At 40.7% G+C, this 24,405-nt stretch overlaps 1 pseudogene; it reads left to right on the top strand.

The window, feature by feature from the left end:
• Window positions 1-6,922: 6,922 nt before the first annotated feature.
• LOC129485479 (olfactory receptor 2F1-like) lies at window positions 6,923-7,875 on the top strand (annotated as a pseudogene).
• Window positions 7,876-24,405: the final 16,530 nt, after the last annotated feature.

The raw sequence follows: 24,405 nt of genomic DNA, 5'->3' as shown, positions 1-24,405 counted from the left end.
AGTTTGGAACTCATGACGGAACGACTTTAGTCTCAGACCTCAGAATCTAGTACGTAGAATGAAAGGAAAATGTTGTAATGCACACACTGAAAAACACAGACTTCCAAAACTGCAGGACCTTTAGGTCCAATCCAGCCATTTTGTTTTACAAACAAAGAAACTAAGACCCAGGGAGATTAGGGGACTTGTCAAAAGTCATAGAGCAATTTGTACCAAAGCCAGAGTAAAACCCATTGTCCTGCCTCTAGTCCAGGGTGTTTGCCACCATAGAATATTTCCAGATTTATCTTTTATGGTATAAATGGTCCAAAACCTATAGTTATATCTACTTTGCTGAGATACAATTTTAATTGGATCTTTCCTTGAACGCTCACTTATATTGCCCAAAGGCTATTCAGTACTGCCAGGCATTAAGACAGCAAGTTGATTTCCTAATATCACTATCTCAATGCAATGTGTCTATATCAGATATGTGAATTTTTAAAATTTCATTTGGATTCGTATGAGAGAAAAAATATGTGTTTATTATAAACATTTAAAAATATTTGTAATAGTTTGTTCTCTCATTGTTATAAAGAACTACCTGAGACTGAGTAATTTATTAAGGAAAGAGGTTTAATTGACTCACAGTTCCACAGACTGTTCAGGAAGCATGGAGAGGCGGCCTCAGGAAACTTACAATCATGGTGGAAGGCGAAGTGGAAGCAGGCACATCTTACACGGCCGGCGCAGGAGGAAAAGAGAGAGCGGGGAGGTGCCACACACTTTCAAATAACCAGACCTCGTGAGAACTTAACTCACTATTGGAAAACAACAAGAGGGAAATCTGCCCCCATGATCCAATCGCCTCCCACCAGGCCCCTCCTCCAACACTGGGGATTACAGATTGACATGAGATTTGGGCGGGGACACAAATTCAAGCCATATCAACATTGATAAGCTAAAAATAAGAAAACAAAAATATCTATAATCCTATCACCCAGAGATTAACCCACTGACATTTTATGGTCATCCTGCCTGTTCTTTTTCTACTTTTCAATCTTTATATACATCCAACTGTATATATATTATTTTTCCTACTATTTTCTAACCTACTTTGGAAAAAAAAAATCTAGTTACATATTTTCTGTAACCTTAGTGCTTGGAAAAGTAAGAAGGATGCATTTTTCTTTTTTACCAGCAGGGAAACATTTTTATTAGATGAGAGTAGGAGGTAGTGTGGAGGATGGTTCCCAACAGTTCTTTTCCTTTACACTGGAGTAACCTGTGTCAGCTCATACTGAGTCTGCCTTTGAAGTGCATCAGGGGTCCCATCTTTCAGGTGTCATTCTCTTCTTCTTCTCCCTCATGGTGCCCTTGGTTTTCTTTTTACTGCTGCTCTCCTTCTTAACCTTTGGCTACAACTCTCAGTCAGAAGTTCTAGCAGTTTTCTCCATCCACAGACCTTGAGGTGGGGAAAGCTTCAGGCCCTGTGAGGTCCTGAGCTTACCTGGGCAGTGGAAGCAGCAGAGATAAACCTAAGATTCTTCAGGTCTTGCCCAAAAGGGAAGAGCATGAAGTTAAACAACAGTTCCCTAGTCCATTGTCATTACAATGACAAATCTTCCAGGTAAGTAAACCTTTATCTTGCAATATTGGCCAATTGTTATTTAAAAAATTTAGTGGGTTACACACTGATGTCCCTCTTTTTTCTCCCCATTTTACCAAAGACCCATGTTCTATTACTATAGAAATAAATAGTTAAATATTGGGAATAAAACATCATCCTGACCCATTGTTTCCTCTGCTCCTTCTAGTAATTCCAGTGAAGAAATTAAAACTTTGTGGAAGATGGCCAAGAACCGGGAGATCAGTATTAGGAAAGCTGATAAAGAAAAAACTAGTAATATGAAAATATGCAAGGGAAACACAACAGGAATGTGATGTGGGAGACCACCAAGGAACCTGCAGAACTATTTTAGTGACTGTGAACTTGAGACTTCTCAATGGCTCCCAGGCCATAGATGTGATGATTCTAACGTGTGATGTGTCCTCACCACTCTAAAACTAGATGTCACTGTCACTAAAACTAGGTGTGTGGGAGGAGGGGTGAAGGTGCTTTCATTTTCTTCCTTTGGGAAGGAGACCAGGTTCTAAAATTTTAGTTTCTCTCTCCTACCTCAATTACTTTCAGTCCCTTCCCAACAGGTCAGAAAAGTAAATGTTTCTGACTCCCGACTTCTACCAAAAGTCCTCAGTGATGCCACAGCATTGAAGGGCAGTAAAAGATATAAAAGAGTCACAGAAGGGCTCGTTATGCTAGGAACTAGAAGGACAATTAAACGTTGAAATAAAATGTTTTTAGAATATGTATTCCACAGGGAACTTAGCAGAGAAGGGAGCTGTGGTTGCAGAGAACTAGCTATGGGGAAGAATGAGTAAGAAACACACCAAGAGCAAGTAATTGCCCTCTGGGGATGCCTAAATTCTCAAAAGTTATCAGCTAATACTGACAAAGTAAAACCTGCATCCCCAAGAAGAGGATGAACAACTGTATCAAGGACTTTCTAAGAGACGTACATCTCCACACTGAATATGTCCTGTGCATGAAGTGAGCACTCAGCCTTGGTGAGTCACCCACAAGGAAGGCTAAGAGGAGGCGGTAGGAGGATCAAGCCCAAATTCCTGGGAGCACCCGGGACTGTTTTGTGATACTCCACTGTGTTTTTCTCACTGGTTGTAGTTGGAGGCTCTTTGAATTCCTCCCATGACCTAGATGATGCAAATCAGTGTTTTCAAGCCACTTGATAGAATCCTAGTTCTTGTCAGTCACCAAATCAACAGCATAAACTGAAGTGCTCAGTATATGTAGATATACATTTTAAAAACTAAAGAATGGAAGTCAAAAGGGAGATGACTCTTTTCTTGGCCTTGAGGCATTTCTATTCTGTTGGAGATAAGAAGGAATGGAGAAGGGCTGGGATTGCTATAAGAACCAAAGATAGACATAGACCTTCATCTTTTCTTGATAAAGAAGATGGTAAGAAGTGTCTGTTCATATCCTTCGCCCACTTTTTGATGGGGTTGTTTGTTTTTTTCTTGTAAATTTGTTTGAGTTCATTATAGATTCTGGATATTAGCCCTTTGTCAGATGAGTAGATTGCAAAAACTTTCTCCCATTCTGTAGGTTGCCTGTTCACCCTGATGGTAGTTTCTTTTGCTGTGCTTTGGAAGGAGGATTACGTATCAGAAGGCTACTAGCCTTTCAGCCTTGGCCCAAGTAGTTTTGCCATTTCTACTGGTGTAGTCCTCTTTCCCATTTCCTTAGTCTCTGGTTTTGAGTAAATTAGTCCCATTCATTGGCACCTCCCCAATCAGCTATGTGTGCAATCTGAATTCTTTGAACCCAAAACCCACTAACTCACATCTCATTGCCTACAGTCCCACTAGCTATGCATGCTTAGAGCAATCAAAGACCAAAGGATCTATTTTTCCCTTCTATACTACTTTAAACCACAGATTATGTGTATTCACTTATCACAAATATTTAGAGCTGGAAGAAATCTTTTTTTTTTTTTTTTTTTTTTTTGAGACGGAGTCTCGCTCTGTCACCCAGGCTAGAGTGCAGTGGCGCAATCTCGGCTCACTGCAAGCTCCGCCTCCCGGGGTTCACCCCATTCTCCTGCCTCAGCCTCTCTGAGTAGCTGGGACTACAGGTGCCCGCCACCACGCCCGGCTAATTTTTTTTGTATTTTTAGTAGAGATGGGGTTTCACCGTGGTCTCGATCTCCTGACCTCATGATCTGCCCGCCTCGGCCTCCCAAAGTGCTGGGATTACAAGCGTGAGCCACCGTGCACAGCCAGGAAGAAATCTTAATGTACCTAATCTAACTTACTCATTCTGTAGATGAAGAAACTGTGGCTTTAAAATGTAGCAATGTACCCAAAGGATACGTAGATGGTTTACTGATACAGCTTGAAGCCCAGGCCTCCTTATGTGAATCTTGGCATACCTTAAACCTCATCTACTTTTTCAAGAGGCAAGAGCACTATTTCTTGTTTTTGTTTTTGTTTTGTTTTGTTTTTTGTTTCTACTTTATTATTTCTACAGATCTGCTGAGCTGACTGCATAGCCAGACTCTATGTCTCCTCTTACCAGATGTCTTCATCAAGCTTCCTCTGAAAACTCCTCTGATAAGGTCATGATGACTCACTCTTTCTATTCTCCCTACAGGCTGAGTTCCTAAGCAGGAGACCAGACCAATTGATTTGTTATCCCAATACCTTCCACTTGACCAGGCGCTGATCAGTGCTCAGTACATGTTTACCAAGGTGAGAAAAGTGGAATAAAATTCTCTGTCCCAAAAAGCTAAGAACAAGACCATCTATCAATAAAAATAGTTTTTCATCATCTAAAAGCATCACCAAAATGTATTGGAATAAAATAGTACTAAGCTCACACTGTGTGCAGAACATGTACTACCTACTCACCAAGTACAGGTGAACCCTCTACTTTGATTCTTCACTATATTAACAGGGTCTCTGTAATTAGGTGGTTTAAGCAATATAATTTATTTCAAGGGGCCTTATGACCCACATTCTGTTAACTTTCTGATGTTTATAGCACATATTCTATTGTTTCTTGTCCCCATGGCACTGGGTAGACTTTACCTCCGTAATTTGGACTTGTTGAGCATAGTAACAGCCACTTATGTTTACTTATACTTTACAAAGCACATTCATATTCATTTGTTCATCTGATCTTACTTAAAATGTTGTGAGATAAGCATTATTACTATTCATGCATTTCAAGTGAAGAAACTGAGGCTCAGAGAGGTCTAATAAGTTGCACATAGCAGACTAATGAAGAGGCAAACTCAAACTCAGACCCCTTGACTTCTCATTTAAAGCTCTACCCCCACACCACGTCTTTCTCTTCAAGGATAGATGGCTGTCCTGAGCTTCCTGTCTGAGGTTCCTCAGGTGCCTCCCTTCCTATACTACAGCTTTTCAGAACTCCTTCCCACCCTTCACTCATGGGCTTGGGGAGAGCTAGATGTGCAGGGCAGCCCTGACCCTTGTTCCAACTTAGTCTCCAGGTAGATCTGAGACCTGGGCAAATCACCTTAGCCCTATTCCTTGGTTTCCTTGTTTATAAAATGAAAGGAATGAAACACTTAGCCTCCACATTTCTTTCCATTTTAAACAGTTGTGGTTACCTTCTGGAGGGTATCTCAATCCTTGAGGCCAACTCTGAAGGTGAAGATTCTGTCTATAGAAACAAGTAGCATACCGATCACAGTAGATCAGCATTGAGTTACTTCTGCTGATACAAGGGAACCATCTCCCTAGGGCAGTAGTCAAAATTCCAGCCCCTGGCTCTGACCCTAGAACCTGATCTCCAACCTTGAGAACCCAAGGCCAGTTTCTATTCTTAGCAGTTTCTACCGCGACACCTTCTGGCCACTGCAGGGCCAGGGCTGAATGGAGACAAGATGCCAGCTCCATCCAGGTCCCCTCTGCTCTCTCCCTCCACCAATGTTTCCAGCCAGAAGAAACATAAATTGAATTACACATTTCAGCTTTCTTGCACTTTATTCTGTGTTTCTGCTCTCGTTTTCTTAATGCAGATGTATGGCATTTGTCCTCTGGCTGTAGTGGCTTGCACAAACATGCTCTCATTAGATTCTCAGATTTGACCAAAATCCATTTTTTTAATTTATTATTTGATCCTCTGGCACTGCTGATTTTCTAAACACAAATCCCTAACATTGAAAGGTGGAATTTCCTAGAGGTTGGTTGAAAGCATAGTGCCTGATATACTCAATAATGTTTTAATAAATGAATCAGTTTGTTAATTAAATTTTTAAGAGCAGGAAATACATCTGGAGATTATATTTCTATTAAGAAAAAGTGATGGCACTTAATTTTATTTTTCAAGAGGACCAGTCAGAATGGTAGAAGGGAGATGACCTGGTACAACCTTGGCTGACAAGGGAGAATTCACTCTGTTTGAAAAGATTCAGTGGGTTTCCATCACCTCATACTCAGTAGTAATACATGAGTATCATTGGTTTTCAAACGCTTGCATCACAACATTACTTTGTTAATCATTTGTTTAAACATCTAAATAAATGCCTGAAACTCACTGTATAAATTGCATGTAATTAAGGAGTAAGGCATAACTACCGTCATAATTTAATTACAAAGCTCCAAATTTAATTAGCCAAATACTAACCTTGTTCTTCTCCTTCATAGCACTTAGCACAATTATACTTAATTAATTATTTGTAATTATTGATGTAATCTCTGTGTCCCTAGATAAATTATAAGAACCAAGAAAGCAAGGGCCCACGTTTCTATCTTTCTTACTTACAGGCAGGTAACCAATGCCTGGCACAGACCCTGGCACACCAGCAGGGGATTAGTAGATATTGGTTTCAAGGACTTCAGCTTTATCTGGACTCATGGGAGAAATGAAAAGGATGTGAGAGGATCCCTGTCTGGACTTGGTGGACCCTAGAAGAAGCATGAAGAGCAGTTCAATCTAGAGTTAAGAAATGAGCTGAGAAACCCCAAGACATCCCTATGGTTCTCAAGTGTCTGATTACAATACTTTACCCCCTGCTACCCCACAGTGAAGATTCCTTCCTTTCTTTCCTATCTTCCACATTCCTTCCCTCTTTTTCCATTTTTCTATTGTCTTTCCTTAGTTTTTCTTTTCTTCTCTCATCCTTTCTTCTCTATCATTCCTTCTACATTGATAGATTACCTCCTACATAACTGTAACTGTGCTCGGTCCTAGACTTGAAAGGATGGACAAAACAGGGACTTTGTCCTTCAGAACATCTCAGAATTTGGTTTAGTGTCAGAAACCAGATGTCCTTTTCTCCAAGACCTTTGCATTCCCTCCTAACCACCTAGATTGAAGAAGTGAGGTTCAATGTCCCAGTTGGGAAGGGACAACGTAACTTGGGTGAGTGAGTTCATCCTAATGGGTCTCTCCAGTGACAGGCAGACCCAGGCTGGACTCTTTATCTTATTTGGGGCTGCCTACCTGCTGATCCTGCTGGTCAATGGGCTCATCCTGCTCCTGATCTGGCTGGACGTGAGACTCCACCTGCCCATGTATTTCTTCCTCCTCTGCAACCTCTCACTCGTGCACATCTGCTATACCTCCAGCGGGGTCCCTCAGATGCTGGTGCACTTCCTCATGGAGAAGAAGACCATCTCCTTTGCCCAATGTGGGACCCAGCTTTTTTTCTCCCTGGCCCTTGGAGGGACCGAGTTTTTGCTCTGGCCACAATGGCCTATGACCGCTACGTGGCTGTTTGCGACCCCCTGTGTTACATAGCAGTGATGAGCCCAAGGCTCTGCATGGCACTGGCAGCTGTCTCTTGGCTAGTGGGCCTGGCTAATTCTGCTATGGAGACGGCACTGACCATGTACCTGCCCACCTGTGGGCACAACGTGCTGAACCACGTGGCCTGTGAGACACTGGCACTCGTCAGGTTGGCCTGTGTGGACATCACCTTCAATCAGGTGGTCATAGTGGCCTCCAGTGTGGTGGTGCTGCTGGTGCCCTGCTGCCTGGTCTCACTGTCCTACACCCACATTGTAGTTGCCATCCTGCGGATCCGCTCCACCCAGGGGCGCCTCAAGGCCTTCGGGACCTGTGCCTCTCACCTCACTGTGGTCTCCATATCCTATGGGATGGCCCTCTTTACCTACATGCAGCCTCGCTCCATGGCCTCAGCTGAGCAGGAAAAGATGGTGGTACTCTTTTATGCTGTGGTGACCCCCATGTTGAATCCTCTCATCTACAGTCTGTGGAACAAGGATGTGAAGGCAGCTCTGAGTCGAGTTCTGATGAGGAGCTCTGAATTAAAACATTAGAGAGTGGTTTGAGTAATGAAAACGCCTCACTCTGAAAACAGTGGGCATTGGACTGTGCTCTCCAGTATAACGTGTATAAGTATGTGTGTGTATGTGTGTGCATCTGTGTGTGTGTGCATGTGTATCTGTGTGTGTAAGGGAACAGGTGGGAGGACCACAATCTGTACTACTCTCTTTTGAAGTAATAGAAAAATGGATTTTATCCAGACTTTATCTTTGGCCCATGCCTTATTCCCAATGTGAATTACAACAACTTAAAAATTCACGCACCCTACAGAAGGTTAAATGAAATATATTCATTTTCTTAAATGAAAGAAAGGGAGAGGGAGGAGAAAAGATATACCAGTGTATACGAATTAGGAAGAAAGATTAAATTAGAAGTCAGGGCAGTGTACAAAATGTATTCCAAGAAAGTCTATTTCTTGGTAAAAATATTTAAATATATGTTTCTGTAGTAAGTGAGAAAAGGAGGGAAAAAAGCTTTAAGTTACAAAATTCGCTGTGCCCTTGGGATCAAACAGGCCTTAGGTCAGAGGTGCAAAGGTCACCCTAGTAACTCACACATGGTCCAGCCCGCTCACTAGGGTGGGGGATTCACCCATGGGTTTGGAGCCAAAGTCACAGTAATGATCTCTCAGCTCTGATGAGCGTGACTGGGCTGTGTGCCAGTCACATGAGCGTCCCTCTGCTTGTTTCCCTTTCAAATTTGCAGTGGTGGCAAATTGCTGGCCAGAAAGTCAGATATGTGGGACCTCAAACAAACATCTTATACACAATCAGGTCTAAGAATATCCTCTTGTGAACACTGAGGGCCGTGCTCAGAGCTCATCCTGACTGGGAGGCCATGCTATGCACAATTAGAGCGGGCCATGGGATTCAGCAAAGAAAGAATCCTGCTTCCTCATTGGGAGTAGTTTTGTTCCACTCTTTTAATACACAAATATTTTTGAGCTCTAAAATCCTAGATCATAAAGCAAAGCAGTGATGATTTTATTCTGAAAAATGTTTAAAATAATCTTTTAAAAATCAGACTAAAACATCTCCTTAACTAAATATTATGAATCTCTGGTTTGTCTTGACCACAAAAGAAAACAAACAAACCAAAACAAGCAAAGAAACAACAACAACAAAAAAACATAAATTCAAAACAGTTCAAACTTTTACTCAATCTGTTGCAACAAAGCTAAAGGGTTGAAAAACAAGAAATGAAGAGCACCTTTTAAAACTGCTATTAAAACTTTTTAATTGAGGTAAAGCTCACATATCACAATTCACAGTTTTTGCCATTTTAAAGCAGATAATTCATTGACATCTAGTCAATGACAACTAGAGATTCATCTAGTCAATGAATCCACAGTGTTGTGCAACCTCATCTCTATCTGCCCCAAAACACATTCAATACCCCAAAAGGATACCCCACACTCAGTAAGCAGTCCTGACCACCACTAACCTGGTTTCTGTCTCTATGGATTTGCCAGTTTTGGACATTTCATGTAAAGGGAATCATGCAATATGTGGCCTTTTGTGTCTAACTTCTCACTTAGCATAATGTTTTTGAGGTCTTTCCATATTGTAGTATGTAGTAGTGCTTCGCTTCTTTTTATGGTTGAATAATATTCCATTGTATGGATATAACACATTTGTTTATTCAATCATCAGATAGCGGACATTTGAATTGTTTCTACCTTTTTGCTATTGTGAATAGTGCTACTATGAACATTCGTGTACAAATTTTTGTTTGAATACCTGTTTTCAATTCTTTTGAGTATCTACCGTGGAGTGGAAGCACTGGGTCATATAATAATTGTATGTTCAGCTTTTTTAAGAAACTGCCAAACTGTTCTCCACCACAGCTGAACCATTTTACATTCCCACCAGCAAAGAACCAGCAATGAACAAGCATTCCAATTTCTTCACAGCCTCACCAATGCTTACTATTTCAGTTCTGTTGATTGTAGCTGGTCTTTCTCATGCTATTCTCATGGTAGTTAATAAGTCTCACAAGATCTGATGGGTTTATCAGGGGTTTCTGCTTTTACTTCTTCCTCATTTTTTGCTACTGCAATGTAAGAAGTGCCTTTCGCCTCTTGCCGTGATTCTGAGGCTTCCCCAGCCATGTGGAACTGTAGGTCCAATTAAACCTCTTTTTCTTCCCAGTCTCAGGTATGTCTTTATCAGCAGCGTGAAAATGAACTAATACACCCCAAAAAGTCAATTTCACTATATGTTAATTTAAAGGGCACTTACCAATCAATAGGAAAATGGTGAACATGCAAACAGAAAAATGGAGAAATAAAATAAATACAAAGGTAGAACTTGTTCTATAACATTTAGCATATGAAAAAATATTTAGTCTCAACAACACAGAAATACAAACTAAAATAATAAACTATATTAAGCTATTTAATTCACGAAGAAAATATTGACAGTGGATACTTTAATTATACTTATCAAAAGCCTTAGACTAGCTTGGACACTGTAGCACCATAGCAAGACCCTGTCTCTAAAAATAAAAATTTTAAAAATTAGCCAGTTGGGAGGCTGAGGTGGATGGATTATGAGGTCAAGAGATCGAGACCATCCTGGCCAACATGGTGAAGCCCTGTCTTTACTAAAAATACAAAAATTAGCTGGGCATGGTGGCACGTGCCTGTGGTCCCAGCTCCTCAAAAGGCTGAAGCAGGAGAATGACTTGAACCCAGGAGGCAGAGATTGCAGTGACCTGAGATTGCTCATTGCACTCCAGCCTGGCGACAGAACGAGACCTGGTCAAAAAATAAAAAATTAGCCAGGTGTGGTAGTGCACTTGCAGTCTCAGCTACTCAGGAGACTGAGAAGGACTGCCTGACTCGGGAGTTCAAACTACAGTCAGCTGCGGTCATGCCACTGAGCTCGAGCCAGGGCTGCATAGCTAGACCCTGACTCAAAAATATCTTAAAAAAAATTCATGCTCTGACTTTTAGTTAAAATGGCATCTGATCCCCCAGAAAGATCTTAACTCTAATACAAGCTATGTGATAATGCCAAGAAAGATAAACACTTGTAAAAATGTTTAAAATATAATCATCCAGTGAATTACTATATCCTGAGAAGACCTTTTCCTAATATCCAAAAAATTCACGAGGGGTGATACTATAACATGGTGCATTTAATTATTCTGAGAAAGACCATACTACCAGAAGGTAGAAGAGGCAAGAGTTGGTCTTGGCTATTTCTTTTTTTTCTTTTTTTTTTTTTTGAGATACAGTCTCGCTCCATTACCCAGGCTGGAGTGCAGTGGCGCCATCTCGGCTCGCTGGAAGCTCCACCTCCCGGGTTCACGCCATTCTCCTGCCTCTCCCGAGTAGCTGGGACTACAGGCGCCTGCCACCATGCCCTGCTAATTTTTTGTATTTTTAGTAGAGACGGGGTTTCACCGTGTTGGCCAGGATGGTCTCAATCTCCTGACCTCGTGATCCACCCGCCTCAGCCTCCCAAAGTGCTGGGATTACAGGCGTGAGCCACCACGCCCAGTTAAACAGGACATTCTCATTGTTGAAATCTTTTTTAAAAAATCAGTAAGATGGTTGAAAGATAAAGTGAAAAAACTCTCTAAGAATACAGAATAATCGATTTTGAAAAATAATACAGGCCTTCTAAGACTCCCAGACATGAAGAAGTAACAGGACAGAATTACCCAGCTATCACAAGCAACCAGAAAACTGGAAAACAGTTTAAAAACATTGTTTTCAGATATTAAAAAAAACAGAACAAAACTGATTCCTGTGAGAAGGAAAAATAATGAGGTGATTCTTACAATCACCCAGACTTTCTGCCAAGAGGTAATATCCAGATTGTAGCACAAAGAGAGGGAATTTAAACGGACCTGGAAATCTTGCTCAGTGAAGGATGCGAAGATTAGAGGGGAAAATAAGCTACACAGGAAAATGGTTCCAGAAATCAGTCTTTGAGTCCTTGGCTAAACACCAATCCGTATGTCAGTAGTGTGAAACCCTGTAAGACTGAGAAAAAAACAACCTCCAAAGAAAGAAAAATTGCTGGAGTGCTATAAAACAAACAATTCCCAGAACTCCTACAGGGCCAGGTTTCATTTTAGCACTCTTTGGCCAGAGTGAAGAAATGTTACTGAATATACAAAGCACTCCATATGAGTTGCAAAGATGCTATGTCTTAGAAGTTGAGCAAAATTAGCCCTAGAAGAGACTACCATAGACCTACCCTAAGTTCGCTTTTAAAAAAATCAAAAGCATCAAACTAATTTACAAGTAACTGTCAGAAAAAGTCTAAAATGCTTCAATAGAATACAACAAAACCAAGTATTAAACAACTTGACTTCTAATTTACAACATTCAATAAAAAAATTACTAGACCTTAAAAAACAGGAAAATAAGATTCATAACCTGGAACAGATTGGTCAACAAACACAGGCCTAGAAACAGAAGAAACTAAATAAGACTTGTAAAGATGAAAAATAAAATATGTAAAATTTAAATTTCACTAGATGGAATTAACAATAGTTTAGGCACTGTAAAATAAAATAGTAGTAAGCTTGACCTCCTGAATGTATAAGCATCCAACAGCAGAGCTTCAAAATATATGCAGCAAAAAAAGGACAAAAATTTAAAAAGGTATCAGGCCAGGCCCAATGGCTCACACCTGTGATCCCAGCACTTTGGGAGGCCAAAGCAGGTGGACCTCTTGAGCTTAGGAGTTCGAAACCAGCCTGGGCAACATAGTGAGACACTGCCTCTACAAAACATTTAAAAATTAGCCCGGCATGGTGGTGCGTGCCTGTGGTCCCAGCTACTCCAAAGGCTGAGGTGGGAGGATTGCTTGAGCCTGGGAGGCAGAGGTTGCAGTGAGCTGTGATTGCACCACTGCACTGTAGCCTGCATGTCAGAGCCAGAATCTGTCTAAAATTAAAAATAAAAAAATACACAATTCGAGTAGAATAATTCAACACTTGCCTCTCAGTAAATGAACAAGTAGACAGAAAATCCGTAAGGATACAGAGGATATAGAAGACTTGAACAATGCTATCAACCAACTGGACCTAGCTGACATTTATAAAACTCTCCATCCAACGTCAGCAGAATACACATCCATTTCAAGTGCACATGGAGCATTCATCAGGACTGATAATCCACTGGGCCATGAAGCAAATCTCAAGAAATTTTAAAAGACTGAAATCATGCAGACTATGCTCTCTAATCACAATAGAATTAAATTTGAAATTAATGCCAGAAAGATAACTGGAAGATCTCACAAATATTTAGATATTAAACACTACTTGTTTGGTTAACCCATTGGCCAAAGCAAAAATGAAAAGGGAAATTGGAAAATCGTTTGAACTAAATAAAAATGAAAACACAATACTGTCTATCAAAATTTGTCGTATGTCTTTTCAACAAACAGTGCTAAAACATTTGTAAATACATAAAGGGGGAAAATGAACCTCAACCCTTACCTCACTTCATATACAAAATTAACATGAAATGGATAAGAAACCTAAATGTAAGAGGTAAAACCATAAAGCTTCTAGAAAAACAACAAGAAAATCTTTGTGATCTTAGGATGGCAAAGATTTCTTGAGGTAGACATAAAATCATGAACCATAAAAGAAAAAAATTGTATACAATCCCATACAGTATATTTCAATGTATGGATGATTGTACTATATATTACCAACCTAATATTAACATTGATTACTTCTGGTAAAATATATGATGGAGAGAAGAATGAAGAAGGATGGAGGCATTTTATTTTTGTTAAATTTTTGTGTACTGTTTATAATTTTTTTAAATAAGATTCTACTACTTTCATAAAAATAAGAATAAACTTTTAAAATATATGTTCTGTAGAATGTGCTAGCTGACACTTCTTTCAGAATGAGATCTCAGCACAAAGGAATACAAACCCTGGGAACAGATAAGGTGGAGGCCAATAAGGGAAAGGATTTTCTGAGGATTCCCACCCCTGTTTCCCTCACAAATTATAGTTCTTTGGCTTCCTCCACCACCTAGATGAGAGGATGAATTTTAAGAAGCCACTACTCAGTGTGATGTTCAGTCAGTTAGTCCCCCAACTCTAGATATCAGGCTCACTTTAGAAACTAGAAATGCATACAATAAAAAGAGAAAACGCCCTCTCTACCTTTCAGTTAGTTTGTTAGAAGTGAGAAAAGAGAAGCAAAGGAGTCTGGCTTGGTAGAGATTTTTTCCAGCTCTATCTCCTGGCTGCAGAAAAAGTGGAAAGTCCAGGTGTGTGAGATTCATACCCTTACTAAAACTATGGGGTGGGTGTTTCCCTTTTGCAGATAAAACTAAAAGAGGAAAGCTGATTTGGTGAACTGGACCTCCAGGCCACTGGCCATTGCCAAGCACTCTTCAACCTGGTTTCCCACAAAGTCTGGTGTCAGTCCAAGGCCTCCCACTGGACCTCCTGGAATGACATCCCTAACACTAAGCCTTTGTTGACATCCTCCTCCCCACCCATAAGTTAAACCTGTCCTGTGCTGCCCTCACTAGCCACTGTGACACATTCCCCATGCCCAAGAGTGATCACCCAGTGGGATGTCGCAGGAAGAAAATGGGTCTTGTGATCCTCAGATTCCAGATCAGTTCCAGTCCTGCTCCTAACTAGCCAATAACCCTGAGTCAATCACCCTTGCTCTCTGAGTCTCAGTTTCCTCATTTCTTGAGGAAGATGACAAGGTTGAAATGATAATCCTAAAAGTTCCATCCAGGTTTTATTCTTTCCTATGATTCTCTTTTGCATTTTACTCCTTTCAGTTGTGAAAATATCAGGAGCACTCAGGAGTCACCAAAGCTTGGTTCTTGACAGTGCTGACAAAAGAAACAGGCTCTGTGGAAAGCCATGGGCTCCCAGGTGCAGAGCTCAGGAACTCAGCAGCTAGGTAGGTACCAGAGCCAGCTTCTGTTCTCGGCGATTTCTACAGTGACTTCTTCTGGCCACAGAAGAAATGAAAGAAAGAGTAGAGTAGGGTTCCAACCAGAGAGCCAGAGGATGGCATCCAACTGCTCTGCCCTGCGGTCACAATCTCCCAAACCTACTAGAAAGACTTGGGTTAAATTGTTGTCATGTGTGTTTCGTTAGATTCTGTGTTCCATCTCTCGTATCCTTCATACAAAGCTTTTTCATTTAGATAATGTGTTTACGAAGGGTTTTTTTACACATTACCTCATTTGATACTCACTAATGTTTACAATGTTCTTACCTTTGGTCTAAGATATATTAAAACATCATTTTTGGACCAGACTGAAAATAACTGCCCACCAGCCAAGGGAATCAGTGAGTGATTGTGTGATTCCAGGAAACCACACTTCTCCCATGGATCTTTGCAACACATGGATCAGGAGGCCCCCTCATGGGCCCATGCCATCTGGGCCTTGGGTCCAAACACAGAGCTGTGTGAAGTCTCTGCAGAGCAGCTGCTCAGACACACACAGAGACCCAAGAGCTTTACATACTCTGGCCCTGGGATCCCAGACAAGGGTGTCTACAGCTCAGGCAAGGCCAGAGGCTGGTGCATACCCCTAGGAAGGGGGCTGAATCCAGGGAGATGAGCAGCATCAGTCTGTAGCCCTCACTTCCACAGCACCTCATAAGATAAGACCCATTGGCTTGGAATTCCAGCCAACCACCAGCAACAGGGTAGTGCCTTCCTGAGATGGGATGGAGGATCCAGGAGAGGGGTAAGCCATCATCTCTGCTGTTTGATCAACTCAGCCATTCCAGCCTGTGGGCTTTGGAGAGCCAAAATGATCTGGGAGGAAGGGTCCCCCCAGCACACACAGCTGCTTTGCCAGAAGGTGGCCAGGCTGCTTCTTTAGATGGGACCCTGATCCATTCCTCCATGCTGGGGAGGACTTCCCTGCTGGGGCCTCCAGCCACTCCCACCTAGGACTCCAGCCAACCCTCCTACCCATATTCTATGGACAGAGCTCTGCTGTCTCCCTAAGACAGAGCCCCTGGGGGAAGGGAGAGCCACCATCTTTGCTGTTTGGAAGGCTCAGACTCCAGCCTGCAGGCTTTAGAGAGTCCAAGCTGTCAGGGGTAGAGGTGGTTCTTCACACCACACACTGTTTTGTTGAGGTGTGGCCAGATTGTTTCTTTATGCAGAACCCCGATCCATTTCTCTCCACGGGGGGAGACCTTCTAGCTGAAGCCTCTAGCCACCCTCACCCATATTCTATAGCTGACAGAGTTCTAATTTCTCCCTGGGATGGAGTGCCCAGGAGTTGGGGCAGGCCTCCACCTTGGCTTTTGGGTGTCTCAACGAGTCCAGCCTGTGGGCCTTGGAGAGCCCAAACCAACTGGGGGTTGAAGGGATCCCCAACACAACACAGCTCCTGTACCAAAAAGCAGCCAGACTGCTTCTTTAAGTGGGTCCTTGGTCCTGTTCATCGTGACTGAGTGACACCTCCCAACTGCAATTTCCAGCCACCTTCTACAGGTGCGTTCAGGGCCTGCAACAGGTCAGTACTCCACTGGGATGGAGCTTCCGGAGAGGAGAGGGCAGGATACCATATTTGATGTTTCACAGCTTTCACTGGTGATACCTCCAGGTACGGGAAAAGCTGAGGTGACTAGCAGCTGGAACAGACCCCCAGCAAACCACAGCACCCTTGCAGAAGAGTGGCCAAATTGTTAAAACAAGCAAACAGAAAGCAATAACAACAAAGAAAACCCACAAAAACCCATCCAAATGTCAGCAACCTCAAAGATTGAATGTAGATATGCCCAGCAAGATGAGAAATAATCAACACAAAAATGCTGAAAACTCAAAAAGCCAGAGCAGCCCTTTTCCTCCAAATGACTGCAACACCTCTCCAGCAAGGGTTCAGAACTAGGCTGAGGCTGAGATGGCTGAAATGACAGAAGTAGGTTTCAGGATGTGGATAAAAATGAACTTCGCTGAGCTAAAGGAGCATGTTGCAACCCAATGCAAAGAAGCTGAGAACCATGATAAAACAATGCAGGAGCTGACAGTCAAAATAGCCAGTTTAGAGAGAATATAACTCACCTGTTAGAGCTGAAAAACACCCTACAATAACTTCACAATTCAATCACAAGTATTAATAGCAGAATAGACCAAGCAGAGGAAAGAATCTCAGAACTTGAAGACTGGCTTTCTGAATTAAGACAGGCAAACAAGAATAGAGAAAAAAGAATGAAAAGAAATGAATAAAACCTCCAAAAATATGAGATTATGTAAAGATACTGAATCTGTGACAGATTAGAGTACTTGAAAGAGATGGGAAGAACAGAAACATACTTCAGGATATCATCCAGGAGAACTTTTTCAACCTAGCAAGACAGGCCAACATTCAAATTCAGGAAATTCTGAGAACCCCAGTGAGACACTCCACAAAAAGATCATCCCCAAGACACATAATCATCATCAGATTCTCCAAGATCAAAATGAAAGAAAAAAATATATATTAAGAGCAGACAGAGAGAAAAGCCAGGTCACCTACAAAGGGAAACCCATCAGACTAACCATGGACCTCTCAGTGGAAGCCCTACTAGCAAGAAAATATTGGGGGCCAATATTCAATGTTATTAAAGAAAAGAATTTCCAATGCAGAATTTCGTATCTAATCAAACTAAGCCTCATAAGTGAAAGAGAAATAAGATCCTTTACAGACAAGCAAATGCTGAGGGAATTCATGACCACCAGACCTGCCTTACAAGAGCTCCTGAAAGAACCACTAAATATGGAGAGGAAACGCCATTACTAGCCGCTACAAAAACACACTGAAGTATACAAACAAGTGGCACTATAAAGCAACCACATAAACAAGTCTACAAAACAACCATCTAGGATCATGATGACAGGATCAAATCCACACATAACAATACTAACTTTAAATGTAAATGGACCAAATGCCCCAAGTAAAAGACACAGAATAGCAAGCTGGATAAAGAATCAAGACCCATCAGTATGCTGTCCTCAAGAGATCCATTTCATATGCAAAGACACACATATGCTCAAAATAATGGGATGGAGGAAAATTTAACAAGCAAATGGGAAACAGAAAAAAGCAGGGGTTGCAATCCTAGTTTCTGATAAAACAGACTTTAAGTCAACAAAGATCAAAAAAGACAAAGAAGGGCATTACATAATGGTAGAGAGTTCGATTCAACAAGAAGAGCTAACTATCCTAAATATATATGCCCCCAAAACGTAAAGATTCATAAAGCAAGTTCCTAGAGACCTAAAAAGAGACTTATAAACTCCCACACAGTAATAGTAGGAGACCTTAACACCCCACAGACAATATTAGATAGATCATCAAGACAGAAAATTAGCAAAGATACTCAAGATCTGAACTCAGCTCTGGATCAAGTGGACCTGACAGATATCTACAAAGCTCTCTGCCCAAAAACTACAGAATATACATTCTCCTCATTGCCACATGGCACTTACTCTAAAATTGATCACATAGTTGGAAGTAAAACACTCCTCCAGCAAATGCAAAAGAACTGAGGTCATAACAAATATTCTCTCACACCACAATGCAATCAAATTAGAACTCAAGATTAAGAAATTCACTCAAAACCATACAACTACATGGAAATTGAACAACCTGCTCCTGAATGACTTCTGGGTAAATTATAAAATTAGGACAGAAATCAAGAAGTTTTTTGAAACAAATGGAAACAAAGATATAACATATCAGAATCACTTGGATGCAGCTAAAGCAGTGTTAAGAGGTGAATTTTAGCACTAAATGCCCACATCACAAAGCTAGAAAGATCTAAAGTTAACAACCTAACATCACAACTGAAATAACTAGAAAACCAAGAGCAAACAAACCCTAAAACTAACAGAAAAGAAGAAATAACCAAGATCAGAGATAAACTGAACGAGAGATACAAAATGCCCTTCAAAAAAATCAACTAATTCAGGAGTGGGTTTTCTTAAAAAAATAATAAAATAGACCACCAGGTAAACTAATAAAGAAGAAAAGAGAGAAGAATAAAATAGACCCAATCAGAAATGATAAGGAGGATATCACCTCTGACCCCACAGAAATACAAACAACCATCAGAGAATACTATAAACACCTCTATGCACATAAACTAGATAATCCAGAAGAAACTGATAAATTCCTGGACACATACACCCTCTGAAGACTGAACCAGGAAGAAATTGAATTCCTAAATAGATCAATGAGTTCTGAAATTGAGGTTGTAATAAATAGCCTACCAACCAAAAAAAAGCCCAGAACCAGACAGAGTCACAGCTGAATTCTACCAGAGATACCAAGAAGAGGTGGTGCCATTCCTACTGAAAATATCCCAAAAAATTGAAAAGGAGGGACTCCTCCCTAACTCATCCTATGAGGCCAATATCATCCTCATACCAAAACCTGGCAGAGATTCAACAAAAAAAAGAAAACTTTAGGCCAATATACTTAATGAACATTGATGCAAAAATTCTCAACAAAATATTGGAAAACCAAATCCAGCAGCACATCAAAAAGCTTATCCACCATGATCAAGTAGGCTTCATCACCAGGATGCAAAGCTGGTTCAACATACCCAAATCAAGGAATGTGATTTATCACATAAACAGAACTAAAGACAAAAACCACATGATTATCTCAATAAATGCAAAAAAAAAAAAGGCTTTGGTAAAATTCAGCATCCCTTCATATTAAAAACTCTCAATAAACTAGGTATTGAAGGAATATACCTCAAAATAATAAGAGCCATAGATGACAGACTCACAACCAATATCATACTGAATGAACAAAAACTGGAAGCATTCCCCTTGAAAACCAGTACAGGACGAGGCTGTCCTCTCTCACCATTCCTGTTCCATGTAGTATTGGAAGTTCTTGCCAGAGCAGTCAGGCAAGAGAAAGAAATAAAAGATATTTGTATTGGCCCCTCTTTATGCTGCTAATAAAGACATACCCAAGACTGGGTAATGTATACAGGAAAGAGGTTTAATGGACTCACAGTTCCACATGACTGCGGAGGCCTCACAATCATGGTGGAAGGCAAGGAGAAGCAAGTCATGTCTTACATGGATGGTAGCAGGCAAAAGAGAGCTTGTGCAGGGAAACTTCTGCTTGTAAAACCATCAGATCTTGTAAGACTCATTCCCTATCATAAGAGCAGCATGGGAAAGACCCACTCCCATGACTCAATTACCTCCCACCGGGTCCCTCCCACAACACATGAGAATTGTGGGAGCTATAATTCAAGATGAGATTTGGGTGGAGACACAGCCAAACCATATCAGTATTCAAATAGGAAGAGACAAAGTCAAACTATCCTTTTTTGCAGATGACATGGTCCTATATCTAGAAAATCCCCTTGTCTCAGCCCAAAAGCTTCTGAAAGGTAAATAACTTCAGCAAAGTCTCAAGATACAAAATCAACATGAAAAAATCACTAGCATTCCTACACACCAACAACAGGCAAGCTGAGAGCCAAATCATGAATGAACTCCCATTCACAATTGCCACAAAAAGAATAAAATACCTAGGAATGCAGCTAATAAGAGAAGCAAAGGACCTCTTAAAGAAGAACTACAAACCACTGCTCAAATAAATCATGAATGACCCAAACAAATAGAAAAACATTCCATTCTCATGGATAGGAAGAAGCAATATGGTGAAAATGGCCATACTTCCCAAAGCAATTTATAGATTCAATGCTATTCCCATTAAACGACCATTGACACTCTTCACAGAATTATAAAAAAAATTTTAAATTCATATGGAACTAAAAAAATAGCCTGAATAGCCAAGGCAACTCTAAGCAAAAAGAACAAAGGTGAAGGCATCACGCTACCTGACCTCAAACTATACTACAGGGCTACAGTAACCAAAACAGCATGGTACTAGTACAAGAACAGACACATAGACCAATTAAGCAGAATAGAGAAACCAGAAATAAGGCCACATACCTACAACCATCTGATTTTTGACAAACCTGACAAAAATAAGCAATGGGGAAAGAATTCCCTATTTAATAAATGGCATGGGGAGAACTGGCTAGCCATATGTAGAAAATTGAAACTGGACTCCTTCCTTACACCATATACAAAAATCAACTCAAGATAGATTTAATACTTAAATGTAAAACCCAAAACTATACAAACCCTAGAAGAAAACCTAGGCAATGTCATTCAGGACATAGGCATGGGCAAAGATTTCATGACAAAGACACCAAAAGCAATCACAACAAAAGCAAAAATTGACAAATGGGATCTAACAAAACTAAAAAGCTTCTATACAGCAAAAGAAGCTATCAACAGAGTAAACAGACAACCTACAGAATGGGAGAAAATTTTTGCAATCTATCCATCTGACAAAGGTCTAATATCCAGCATCTATAAGGAACTTAAATTTACAAGAAAAAAAAACCAATTTCACTAAAAAGTAGGCAAAGGACACAAACAGACACTTCTCAAAAGAAGACATACATCCAGCTAAAAAAAATATATATATATATACATATATATATATATATACATATATATATATATAAATAAAAGCTCAACATCACTGATGATTAGAGAAATGCAAATCAAAACCACAATGAGATATCTCATACCATTAAGAATGGCTATTACTAAAAAGCCAAAAAACAACAGATGCTGGTGAGGTTGTAGAGAAAAATGTATGATTTTACAATATTGATGGGAGTGTAAATTAGTTCAACCCTTGTGGAAGATAGTGTGGCAATTCCTCAAAGACCTAGAGGCAGAAATACCATTTGACCCAGCAATCTCATTACTGGGTATATACCCAATGTATATAAATCATTTTATTATAAATATACATGCATGCACATGTTCATTGCAGCACTATTCACAATAGCGAAAACATGGAACCAATCTAAATGCCCATCAATGATAAACTGGATAAAGAAAATGTGGTACATATACACCATGGAATACCATGCAGCCATAAAAAGGAAAGCGATCATATCCTTTGCAGGGCACTATTCACAATAACGAAGACATGGAATCAATCTAAATGTCCATAAATGATAAACTGAATAAAGAAAATGTGGTATATATACACCATGGAATACTATACAGCCATAAAAAGGAACGCGATCATGTCCTTTGCAGGGACATGGATGGAGCTGGAGGCCATTATCCTTGGCAAACTAATGCAGGAGCAGAAAACCAAATACCACATGTTCTCACTTATAATTGGGAGTTGACTGATGAAAACACATGGACACACGGTAGGGAACACCACACGCTGGGGCCTGCTGGAGGGTGGAAGGTAGGAGGAGGGACAGCATTAGGAAGAACACCTAATGGATGCTGGGCTTAATACCTGGGTGATGGTATGATCTGTGTGGCAAGCCACCATGGCACACGTTTACCTGTGTAAGAAACCTGCACGTCCTGCACATGTCCCAATGAACTTAAAATAAAAGTTGAAAAAAAACACTTTTTTAAGTAACTAAGGCTAAGAGGTTCCCAGCACACGAAGGCAAGATAACCAGAATAATTTTTTCACCGATTCACAGCATAATTTGAGGCAGATTATTTAAATTCTCTTGCCCTCAACTTTTTCAAATGAAGAATAAGGAGTTCAGTCAAAAAGATCATTCCTTCTCAAAGACTCTTCTAGCTTTATCTCAACACATATTCCTCTCTCAAAAAACCATGTCTTAAGTCTTCAAAAATAAGTTTAAGTCTTCCCTCAAAAGCAGTGATTCTCTCCACACCAGAAAGTGTGAGGCTGCTTAAAAAAATTGAAAGATTAAAATAAAGCAGTGATCCTCTAACTTGGCTTCACATCGTAATTGCCTGAGAAACATTAAAAGTTACGAATATACTAATATCTGGGTTTTACCCACCTGAGATGGTGGCTTAATGTCTCTGCACTGTAATCTGGGCATCTAAAATTTTCAAAGCTTCCCAGGTGATTTTAACATGCAGCCAATGTTGAAAGCTCTGATCTGGTATCCACATTGGGTCCTGTGGGATTTTCAGAGGCAACCCTAATTCCTGGAGTTTGTTTTTTTTTTTTCCTTCTCTCTCAATCCTCCCGTAATGGGCATCCAAATGGGCTGTTCCACCTGTCAGACTCTTCTCTGCATCACTGTGGTCTCTCTTTATTCTCATAATAATCATCAGCACTACCTTCTCACACCATGTTGCAAAGAAACAAGGTGAATACCGAAATGGGGCTAGAGGAATTTGCTATTCATAAAGAAATAAAAACTATAAAATTTCTTAGCACATGAAAAAAAATGACATCTGTATCTTTTGAGAGGAGCTACAGACAAGCAAAGTAAACAGGGAGGTGCTCCTAAGGCAAACATGTCTTTGCTGTGACAGAAGGGTTTACCCAGAACAAAGCTCAAAGGATTGTGCAGGCACTTTCTTACTGACTTCATCTGTGGGCACCATCAGTTTCCAAGTGTTGTCACTGCAAATAAGTGATGTGTGCATTCATCTTTTATTAATTACTTTAACATTCAAACAAATGCCAACATTTCCAACATTTCACCAAGGAAACAGCATTATCTTAAGAAGTCGGGACATAATTACAGAAAATATAATGTTTTACAACGAGGTCCTGATCTTATCAACCTAAAACTAAACCTGATTAATCAGTATACTGAGAACCAAGTGAGCAGTTCTCTCTATCATTGGCCCAACCTGGATTATGCGAGAAGAAGGAAGAGCCACTGACCCCAGCCTGAGTAATAAGAACGAGAGTGAATCCCCGGACACACATTTATATATTGGGATCAGAGAATAATCCTCAAAAACACTTTAAACGTTTATATTTATGGACCCAACAAACATTATTTGTGAAACACTTGTTAGGCATCTTCATATTTTAAAAATCAGAAAAGATCTCTGACTTCAAGAAGCTCACAATCTAATGGAGAGAGTATACAAGTACTTGCAGTCCTCTTTACAGTCCTTTGTTCAGTGCCAGACTGTGAATTCTGATTCTGATTAGGCCTCTCTAACCCACCTTTTTCCCTAGCAGCCTGATCCACCTGCTCCATGGGAAGAAATAAGGTGACGTGGGTAAATGAGTTCACACTAATGGGTCTCTCTAATGACAGGCAGACCCAAGCTGGAATCTTTCTTATCTGGAGCCACCTACCTGCTGACCCTACTGGGAAATGGGCTAATCTTGCTGCTGATCTGGCTGGATGTGCATCTCCACCTACACATGTACGTCTTCCCCTGCAACCTCTCACTCATGGACATCTGCTACACCTCCAGCAGGGTCCCTCAGAGTTGGTGTACTTCCTCCTAAAGAAGAAGACCATCTTTGCCCAATATGGGACCCAGCTCTTCTTCTCCCTGGCCTTTGGGGGCGCCGAGTTCCTGCTGCTTACCTCAGTGGCCTATGACCACTACATGGCCGTCTGTGACCCCCAGCGTTACTTGGCAGTGATGAGCCCAAGGTTACGCATGGCTCTGGTAGCTGTCTCTTGGCTAGTGAGCCTGGCTAATTCTGCTATAGAGACAGCAGTCACCATGCACCTGCCCACCTG

The sequence above is a fragment of the Symphalangus syndactylus genome, chromosome 6, assembly GCF_028878055.3.
Source record: "Symphalangus syndactylus isolate Jambi chromosome 6, NHGRI_mSymSyn1-v2.1_pri, whole genome shotgun sequence".
NCBI lineage: Eukaryota > Metazoa > Chordata > Mammalia > Primates > Hylobatidae > Symphalangus > Symphalangus syndactylus.
Note: the sequence above shows the minus strand (reverse complement) of the source record. Positions and strands in the feature narration are given on the sequence as shown.